We start from the raw sequence: 9,824 nt of genomic DNA, 5'->3' as shown, positions 1-9,824 counted from the left end.
TCAGCTAAAACACTTAAAGGGACACAGCATATCAAAAGAAGATGGAGTTCTCTCCACTATCTATTAATAGTTATACACTAATATGCCAATTACCAGTCTCAAGGTACTGTAGAGAGGGAACCGGTATCATCATTCCTGTCTGACAAATAATAAGATCCAATTTGCCATGGTCTTCCATACAGTATGCAGCAGAGTTAAGAATAAAACAAAGGTCTAAGATAACACTGCTTGTGGTAAGAAACAACAGGCTCTGTAACGAACTGCTTGCTATCTAAAATAGGTAAGGCATGGAGGGAGGGAAGAAGCAGAGCAATGCAGCGAAGGGACAGAGGAGAAGAAGACGTGAAGTGACTTCCCCAAGGAAATTCCATGACCAAACCAAATGCAAGAGTTCGCTGATCCTCCATTGGAGTTGTGTTCACTCCATCTGTAGGACTTTCATGGTATAGCGCAGAGGGCTCTTTTTTCCTGAATGATCCAGTTAACATTTATGGCACTGAATATCCAGGCCACTAGATATTTTAAAGGACTCTCCTCAGATAGTATTAGGCAAGAGCTGGAAGAGGTCACCATTACTTTCTTTAAGGCCCTGCAGATATCACTATTTATACCTTGTCTCTCTGTGCTAATTATCATCCCCATTACATCGTCCAGAACATTCTTCTCTCCTTAGACAACACTGTCAGCTGCCATCACCCAGTTAAGTTCTTAGTTCAGTATCCTTCATATTTCTCTGTGCCCCTTTTCTTATGTAGAAATACCTTTATACGACTGCGAAGCTCCCCTCAAAGCTTTTATTTGCCAGAACATTTTACAGTGGTTAAGAAGCTACTATTCTAAAGTCTTATTGCACAAGTAAGTAGCTGTACGATGACTTATCTTCTGTCTGTATCTAGCTGTGGTCTCCAGATTTATAAGCAGTTAATGCAGGGCAATCCAGGTTAAGCAAAAGGGTATCCATGCACTACTGAAATACAAATATGCATTTCTGTGTGTTTCTCTCTTTTTAAATCTGTTTAACCTAGAACATAATACTTGTATGCAGTTAAACATGAGAAGAGATTTTTGTCAAAAACACAGACTGTCAAAATTCTTCCTCAGCTTTTACTGGTTAGAATACGTCTCTGAGAAATGAAAAAACTTCAAGAATAGATAGTTTTCCTGGGTAACAAAAATTTTGCAGAAGGAATCAGTATGGACCAGCTCAGACCTATCAGGAGAGTATTCTTTTCTTGGTGTAGGAATGGTAAGATTAACAGGAAATGTGCAATACTGCTGGGGCGTCACTGGTACTGGTACTACCAATTAAGAAGAAATGGAGTTCTCTTGAATATTTTTTAATTATTTCAAATTTGTTTATGCCTTTTATATATCAATGTTCGTGGTGGGTTTTTTATTCCATTTGCAGCAGCCAAGATAATCGATCTTCAAGATTATGAATCTTACCATAATAGCATACATTCCAGGACTCTTGTTCTGTAACCAGGGATTAGGTTAAAACTTATAAATCCAAATTTTTTTTGTTCTTCAATGTATAAACTGGGTCCTAAGTACTGAAAAAGGAAACAAAACACTTTGACCTCTTAGTATAAAAATAAGATTAGAAAAAGAAAATTACTGTGGAGCTCTTTCTCTAATGAAATTATTTCTGTTATCAGGCAGAGAAATATTCCTAGCAGTGTGGATGGCTCCTGACTCTCCGATAGCTCGTGTCCATTTATAGAAGTTTCCTTTAGTTTAAGACAGGTACAACAGTATGGAGAATCTGACACCTAGTGTAGACTTTTAATGCTTCATGTAGAAGTAAAGCAAAAATCTGAGATTTGCTTACTGAAGTATTTTCTCACCTTCCATAATTTAAAATATTTATTACTGTGATTTTTTTTATTTTTGTTTATTCCACCTGAATGTCTGAAGCTCACATATCTGTATGGGAGACAAACTTGATAATGTACCTCATTAAAAAAATAAAGCTAAACACTTTGCTCAAAACAGAAGCATGTCATGTCTGAGAAAGGGAGCTTAGCACTCTTCTCAACCTCTAATGTCATAACATTCACAGTAATGAGCCACTTTACATAGGGCTTTGATTACATCGGGTGAGAAGGGGATGTAACGGCCAACGTGAATATCACTACATTGAGCTCTTCAGCTATTATCTTTTCCCATCAAATGCAAATTGCTAACCATATTATGATTTTCTGTCTCTCTATATATATTGCAGACAATTTAAGGAATCAGAATTTTAGATTTTATTTCCTTTCACTAATCTCGTGACATAAATTCAGCTCAGCTTAAATCAAGCACTCAAGCTGAGCTGCCTGTTTTGCATGCTGATCTGCCAGTTGTCAGCAACAAGCTGAATGGAAAACAAAACCAGTATCTCAATATTTGAACACCCGTTATTGTAAATAATTGCAGTAGTGCCATAAAGCTACTTACAGAATGAATATAAATTGAAGGTATGCATGCTGTGCCTCTAAAGTGCTTGCACTGCTACTTGAAGACAAATGAAAGACAGAACATATCAATTCAACAAACAAGAAAGAAAGAAAGAAATGAGATCTGAAACTCTTACAGTTACATAAATATTTAAATGTCACCTATAACTAGAATTGCCAATAACTAGATTAACACAACCAGCAATGGCATTTCCAGAAAGAAGCCCTGATAAATTTGAGGGGAAAATGTCACCCAGTGTCTTGTCACTGGCTCAAACTAATTTGAAGTCCTGAGATGAAATACAATCTAAAGAATGACATCTTCTCATTTCATACGGTAACAGCCCATTTTGTATGACTATAATTTGGTCTCAGTTGACTTGAAAATTGCTCCAGGCCACCATGAAGTGTTTGAAGTTGATAATACAAAATATGTAAATTTTGCGACATCCATTTCTCAATTTGATTGTTTTGCATAGTTCATTTTTCTCTATTCCCAGGCACTAACAAGATCTTTTCAGTTCTTCTGAAAACACAATGTACCTTTGCAGGTTATAGTACCTACTCCACAGTAGTTGAGTCAAAGAGGTCAGTCAGTTCTTTTATTGCATTTCAGATAAGGAACAATCTTTAGGGAAATAAGGAAACATAGATAAAATAGGCTGTCTTCCCCATCTGTTCAAATAAGTGCAATTCAAAAGTAAAAAATTGCTCATAAAATAGGAGAATGAAGCATAAAAAAAGAGCATCAAAAAGTTGTGGAATAGAGAATGATAGCTTTGTTTTTAAAACTCAGTGAGGGGCTTGAGTGTTTAAAGTGTATAATGTGAAATGAGCCAGATGAAATAATTATTTATCATTGGCTAGCGCAGAGTAAATTCTAAATGGAAAGCAATTTTCAATTAACTGGTCATGCTACACTTACCTGAGGTTATGTTGCATAATCAATCATGGAGAAATGTTGTTTGCCTAGTGTTTATGAGCCAGATGGTTCTAATGCTCATTTTACAGTGCAAAAATGAATAGCAGAAATTAGTTGGCACTGTTGATGTATAATTTCAAAATATTTTTAAGAGATGGATTATAGCTGCTGGCATCTAACATCAAGTAAAATATGCGGTATTTTCAATACCAGAAGTATTATGCTTCTAAACTAATTCCATGGCTACTTTTATAATCAAAACTATTCAGCTCTTGTTATATTACTGCAGGCTATGAAAGTGGAAACAGGTAATTAAAGCGGTATGTAAACGGGTGCATGTGGATGGTCTGGTATTCCTTTTTCCTATGCTGAAAGACGGCCAACAGTTCCCTAACCAAGCATTTCTATGACATCATTTGGTGTCTTTTATTACACGCCTTGAAGTGGTTTCTCTCCCAGGGAAACCAAATTTGCACTCCTGTTCCACCTAGACCCCCCCATTGCAATGCAGCTGCCAGGCCCTCCAACACCAGGCTCACTGTGCACCTGGACTTGCATTGGAGATGGCAAGGCCATCAGGGATGGTTGTACATAAATCTGCTCTGCAGCACCTATTAGACACGGTGCGTGGCTGAGAACAGCAAGAGGTGCAGACACCGTCACTAGTAAAGGTGCGGTGTGGCTGTACTGTTCTAGGACTGCAACAGATCACACCAAACCAAACCCTGAGCCTTCTGTCCACACCACACCATGAACAAGTGTAGATGTGCTCATACAGAGACACATGGGGCTGCAGGCACAGTATCACACATACAGTGCAACACAGCTGCAGCAAGTGTCTGACTCTGTATCTCCTGGAGAGCCCTACTCTAGCATGATAGAATCATGATTTTTCAGAAGGGATCCATGATTTTGAACATAACGTGTGTGACTATGCTAAGCTCACTCCTTCTCAAATTCAGAGATAATGTCCCTTCTGCACTGGGGTCAATGGCAAATTTCCCTTTATCGCTGAAGCCATGTATCAGACCTGATTCCTTCACAGTCTCTCAAGCTTCTTTACCATCCACCTTCAGAATTTCTGCCTATTGCCTGCTTTTCACTAGCTGAATATATGCTTGGGATGAACTGTTGTGTTCAACTTGCCTGTAAAGCACTAAAGAGCACAGACTGTCATTTGTTCTGGCTTTATAGTTTCTTAGTGCAAAGAGGTTTTCTCTCCAAAAAAAAAAGAATCTCCAGGATCGTTTGTAATACAAACAAATAACAATAATGCTCATGTCTTGGAATAGCCTACGATTCCTGCACTGAAGCATTCAGTTGAAAATTGATACATGCATGAGGAAAGGAGAGATGATGCTCAGGATAATTCAAAACATTCTTAAAATTTAGCTTGTTTCAATTAATAAAGTAAATGGATAATTGTATTAATTTGATTTTATAAATACATACATAAATATACAACAAGTGATGATATTTGTAAAATATCAAAGGGGAATTATATTGTCCACAAAATCAAATATTCCAAATAACTTGAAAGGAACTGCCCATGTGCTTAAGAGTAAGCACGTGCATAAGGATCTGAGGAACAATTGCACATTAGGAGACATTATTTGCAGAAGGCAGCAAAAACATTATTCTAAATACCACCACTGAAACACCCTAGAATTTCAAAGCACTTTACAAAAGCTAGTTAATTATATTTCATGTCTACTGAACCCTTAATCAGAGGAACTCAGCATCTTTTGCAGTAATTAATTTTATCTCCTGAGACCATAGTGAGGTAGGAAAATACTACTGTCACCTCTCAGATTTTGAAGGAAGTCAAAAGTGCCTCTTTTTAGTGATGCTACAGGTTACCTACTGCCTCTAGCACCCCCCTCCCAAAGAGCACACTGAATGCCACAGATTTGGTGCATGCTTTTTGCAGGTGCTTGAATTGTTTTTCAAACAGTGGCGCATAAGAAAGCCAGAAACAGCACCCGACAGTCATGACTTTGAGTCCCTGAGCTAACTAGGAGAAGCACATTTTCACTAAGCTTGTTAATTGACAATTTAAGACACTTTTACACCTTCTTTTGTAGCATCTTTACTGAAATGGGTTTCAGTCATTTTTCAGTTGTGTGTTAACCAAGTGTGCATTAACACCAAGGTCAATAGAAGGGTGGTGCCAACAGGGGCAAGATGTGTTACAAAGGGAGCTGAATCCTGTGAAACAGAAAAAGGGATTTCCCAAGAAGTGCTACAGCTGCATCCCAATACATCCTATGGTTAAAGCCCTCCTGCTAACAGATGTCTTGCACTAAGTTTATAATAAGATGCACTAAGTTTACTGACATGGTTATTATGTATCAGATACCATTTATCCCCAAACTTATGCAAGATTTTCAAGATAATGGTGAAGGTGTAGTTGGCATGCAAGCAGTACAGGATGCACACATGAAATGCATGGTGTATTGAGTTGTGCTGGAACAGCTTTTGTGATCAAGAGAAATAGATATATTCTTCTTAACCTTGCCTACATGCACCAAAGGCACGAGTTGTACACACCAATAACGTTGCTTACTTGATTACTGTGTGTTATTCTTCAGCTAGTGGGTAACGTGATAGTAATGTGTACCGTGTAACCTACAGGTAATGTGCCTAGTGCTTCAAATCACACAGCAGCAGGAGAAATGTGTCATCTGCTAGAACCTGTTCAGTCAGGACTTAAGAACTGCTTTACAGAAACCAACTTGATGATACTGCCAACATGTTTCATTCCCCATTTGTCCTTCTCTGCAGTTGTCTATGGCTACCACTAAGAAATGCCAGCAGCATTTGGGAGATGAAAGGAAAATCAGTCTCTACATTTCTGATATTCCTGAAAACACTGGCCCATCACTTGCTTATCTTCTACTGTTAGCTTGCACCACAGCTCCTCCCAGGCAACTTAGGGAAAAGGCAGAAAATCTGACTTGACTCACCTCATAAAAAAGCAAGCCCTTATCTTCCAGCCGCTCTCTAAGGTCACAGACAGGAAATACTTGATAAGAGTTAGCCAGTAATCCTCTCAGCGATAAGGATTCCCTCCTGGGACTGGATATTGCAGGCATTTCAGTGGCAGAAGAGGATCTCATCTGCTTTCCCTCCCCCATTTTTCTGTCTTCCAAGCATGGAGTCATAAAAATAGTTTTGGATGCTTACAAAAACCCATTGAACATTGCTGGGAGCCAAGGACTGATATGACCCAAGACTGCAAAGAAGAAAGAAAATGTTTCTCAGGGTAGTGATGTTAATCAAATCCCTTTAGAAAATAGCAGCTTTGGCTTAAGAACAATGTGTCTGGTCCACAAAGACTGTATGGATCACCCAGTTAGATGAGGTTGCTTATCCAAGGTTGTCACATATCTTTCTTCACATTTTTTTTAATCAAAACAACTCTGCACAATTGGTACACTTTTCTTGGAAATACACATTGAGATCTATTGCGGCATCATTAATAGAAGTAAGCGACTTCTTTCTCTTAATTTTCTAAGGTATATAAGGCCATGATAGAAAGGGTTATATTATGTATAAAAAAACTCAAAAAAGGACTTGAGAAAATGAAGACCTTTAAGACTGTTTTGGAACCTGACCCTCACCAGGTCCAGTCCTGGCTCTACTGCAGAATTCCTTTCAGATTATGAAAAAAAAATCTGTACCTGTCATAAATCCTCCTTTCCCAACTACCTCCTGTCCATACTATCAATACAATATTGCCAATTGACAAAAGCTGTCAATATAAGGTAAAGTGGTTTTGGTCCAGTATCTATAATTGCCACCACAATATGTGTGGAAAATAACACACATAATGAACACCGTATCGATGGGTGTTGTGAAATAAGGCCATCACAGACTCAACCAGCCTAGTTCTACAGTTCATACTGAATCAAGGATTTTCTGAAAACTCTCTGCTATCAAACCATTTACATGAAATGGAGAGAAATAATTGAAAGGATGCTTAAGAGTAGAAGCTTATCCTATGTGCATGTACTAAGTCAATTAGTTAAATACACTGACCCTCGTGCATAAATACATATAAATTTTATGTCCATGTACATGTCTAAGTATATGCAAATAAAACATAAAGTATAATAAGTAAAAATCAGCCCTATATTTTTTGATGGGTATTCCAGTCAGAATATTCTGATACGCTGCTTTCTTAAACTCTCTGCTTTCAATTCAAAGAGGGGAACTGGAATTGCATTCCTCTTCAATTGTAAAACTTACTCAGCACTTTTGGTTCCAGAGATGGAATTGCTACTTTGTCAGAGCAGTAATTTAATGCAGGCCCACACACAGAATTTCAGACCAAAAATGCTCCATCAACAATGCAGTATTCCCTCCTCCTGCAGTGTAGCTGCACTTCAATTTATTGAAACCTGAAGCTGATTCACTGGAAAAAGATAAGAAATCATCTTGTTCTGGGAGTTATTTATAACCCTAAAGATATAAGGACAAATCCAAAGTGATCTTAAGAACCTAAAACAGCCATTCAAAGGACTGAGCTACCTAGATCCAAAAATACTGCACTGTAGTCTCTTGAATTGGAAGCATCCATATCCCCTCTGTGGCAATAAGGAACTGTGTCTTGAAAGTCTGCAGCAGGCCTAACTGAGTACTCTTTGAACTTCTGACTGATTGTGGATGATGGTCCATCTACACCAGAGGTGTTGCCAAGGTCAGAAAGGTCTGTATCCCTGTATCACAACCACCTCCACGAGGGAGAAAAGATGGGTTATAGTTGTAGGCAACTCCCTTCTGAGGGGAACAGAGGGTCCAATATGCTGGACAGACCCTCCTCTTAGGGAAGTCTGCTGCCTCCCTGGGGCCCAGGTTAAGGACATAACTAGGAAACTTCCTAGCCCGGTACAGCCCTTGGACTATTACCCATTCCTACTCTTCCATGTGGGTGGTGATGAAGCTGCAACATGGAGTCTGAGGGTGATCAAAAGAGATTTCAGGGCCTTAGGATGGTTGGTAAGGGAATCTGGAGCACAGGGGTTTTTTTCCTCTCTCCTCTCAGCTGCAGACAGCCACACCGGAAAAAAAAATGGGCCAAGCCTATTAATACATGGTCTGGTGTCACCACCACAATTTTTTGGTTTTTGGTAATGGGGTAGCCTCCACGGCACCAGGCTTGCTGGCGTCAGAAGAGGGTCTTTGCTCATGAGCTAGTGGGGCTCATTGACAGGGCTTTAAACTAGACTTGAAGGGGGAAAGGCATAATGTCAAGCTTGCCCATGACAAGTTGTTGAATGACACACCAAGGTTAGAGGGACAGGGTGCTAGCAAGGGCTTTCAGCCTGTTGCTCTGAGATGTGCTGGGTACACTGCAGCACACTGGAATTCTTACAAAGATGAGCCAGGGGCTCATGAGGTAATGGGAGCCAACAGGGAAACACCACTGAAAAACCTCAAAGGAACTAAGAGGTGTTCCTCTAAGAAGGCGACACAGTTGACAGCCCAGCTGAAGTGCCGCTACACCAATGCATGCAGCATGGGCAATAAAAAGGAGGAGCTGGAAGCCACTGTGCCACTAGAAAGCTAAGACCTAGTTGCCATTACTGAAACTTGGTGGGATGAATCCTATGACTGGAGTGCCACTAACAACGGTTACAGGCTGTTCAGAAGGGACAGATGAGGAAAGAGGGGTGGAGGGGTTGGCCTTTACATCAAGAAATAGATATAGTGTGAAGAACTGTCTCTGAAGAATAGCCACAAGCAGGTTGAAAGCTTATGGGTGAGAATTAGAGACCAGGGCAACAAAGGGAGCCTTGTGGCTGGTGTCTACTACAGGCCGCCTGATCAAGGGGAGCCTATTGATGAAGCCTTCTTACTCCAGCTACAGGAGGCATTGTGCTCGCAGGCTCTCGTCTTGCTGGGGGACTTCAACCACCCCAACATCTGCTGGAGAAGTAGCATGGCAAGCTGTAGGCAATCCAGGAGTTTCCTGGAGTGGATTGAGGATAACTTCTTAAGCCAGGTAATACACAGCCCTACCAGAGGGGATGTAATACTAGACCTGTTGGTCACCAGCACAAATGAGCTAATTGGTGACATCAAGACTGGAGGCAGCTTGGGTTGCAGGGACCATATACTGGTGGAGTTCTCAGTCCTGAGGGATATAGGTTAGGCAAAGAGTAAAGCCAAGACCTTGAATTTTAGGAAAGCAAACTTCCAGCTCTTCAAGGAGTTAGTCAATAGGACCCCCTGGGAAACTGCCCTCAGGGACAAGGGAGCAGAACAGAGCTGGAAGATCTTTAATGACATTTTCCATCCAAGTGGATGGATTGCAAGATGGGGACTGGGTGAGAAAAATATCTCCCACTGCAAGAGAAGATCAGGTTCTTGACCACATGAGGAACCTGAATATACATATGTGCTGATGAGATGCATCCCAGAGTCCTGAGGGAATTGGCTGATGTAGTTGCCAAGCC

The sequence above is a fragment of the Egretta garzetta genome, unplaced genomic scaffold, assembly GCF_000687185.1.
Source record: "Egretta garzetta isolate BGI_Z169 unplaced genomic scaffold, ASM68718v1 scaffold607, whole genome shotgun sequence".
NCBI lineage: Eukaryota > Metazoa > Chordata > Aves > Pelecaniformes > Ardeidae > Egretta > Egretta garzetta.
Note: the sequence above shows the minus strand (reverse complement) of the source record.